We start from the raw sequence: 891 nt of genomic DNA on the forward strand, positions 1-891 counted from the left end.
TTCTTATGTGTGATCTGCCCAAAGTTCTTCTTTTTATTGTAACGCATTGCTTAGTCCATGTAACACTTCACTAATATTGTGATAGATTTTTAGCTTAATATATTTATGATGTGCATTCAAAATGAAAAGGAAAACATTGAAGGAGCATTTTTTTTTCCACTGAAGTTTATATGGTGTTTGTAATAAATGAGCAGGAACTTGTATATTTGGTTTACTAAATTAGAATAAAATTTTAAAATATTATTAAATACAAATAAGATAATTAGATAAATATGCCGGAAATATAAATCTGCTAAATATGGCTATCTTGATTTATATGTAGATTCTAAACTTTAATGACTTAATACCCGAAATATAAATCTACTAAATATGGCTATCTTGATTTATATGCAGATTCTAAACTTTACTGGCTTACTAAAAAAAATATCTTATTGCTTACCCAAAAGACACCTTACTAACCGTATTAAATTGTACTTCCTAGTACATTAAAAGGACAATTGCTTTGTAGTAGTTAACATAGTAAATACGTATCTTTTTTTTTTCCTTTTCTTTTCTTTTAAGTTAGATAAGTACGAATCATAATTGAACGCCATTAATATCCAAAATACTGTACTAAAATAGTAAACTTAAAAAAAAATAAAAAATAGACATCTAATGTTTCATGTAGTTTATGTCTGTTTTTTTTTTAAATGCATGAAGAGAATATTATTGGCTTTGATTTACTTCATTTTGCAACATATTTGTTGGCTTCAATTAAATTAGCCATACATAAAATTAAGTACATTGCATTAATAATAGTGATGTTTTATGTATAAGTATTTTTGATAATTTAAGTCTAATTAAATTGGTATAAATTTAGAAAAAAAAAATACAAAAGCACACGTTCATCAC

This window comes from Arachis ipaensis, chromosome B03 (genome assembly GCF_000816755.2).
Source record: "Arachis ipaensis cultivar K30076 chromosome B03, Araip1.1, whole genome shotgun sequence".
NCBI classification, from domain to species: domain Eukaryota; kingdom Viridiplantae; phylum Streptophyta; class Magnoliopsida; order Fabales; family Fabaceae; genus Arachis; species Arachis ipaensis.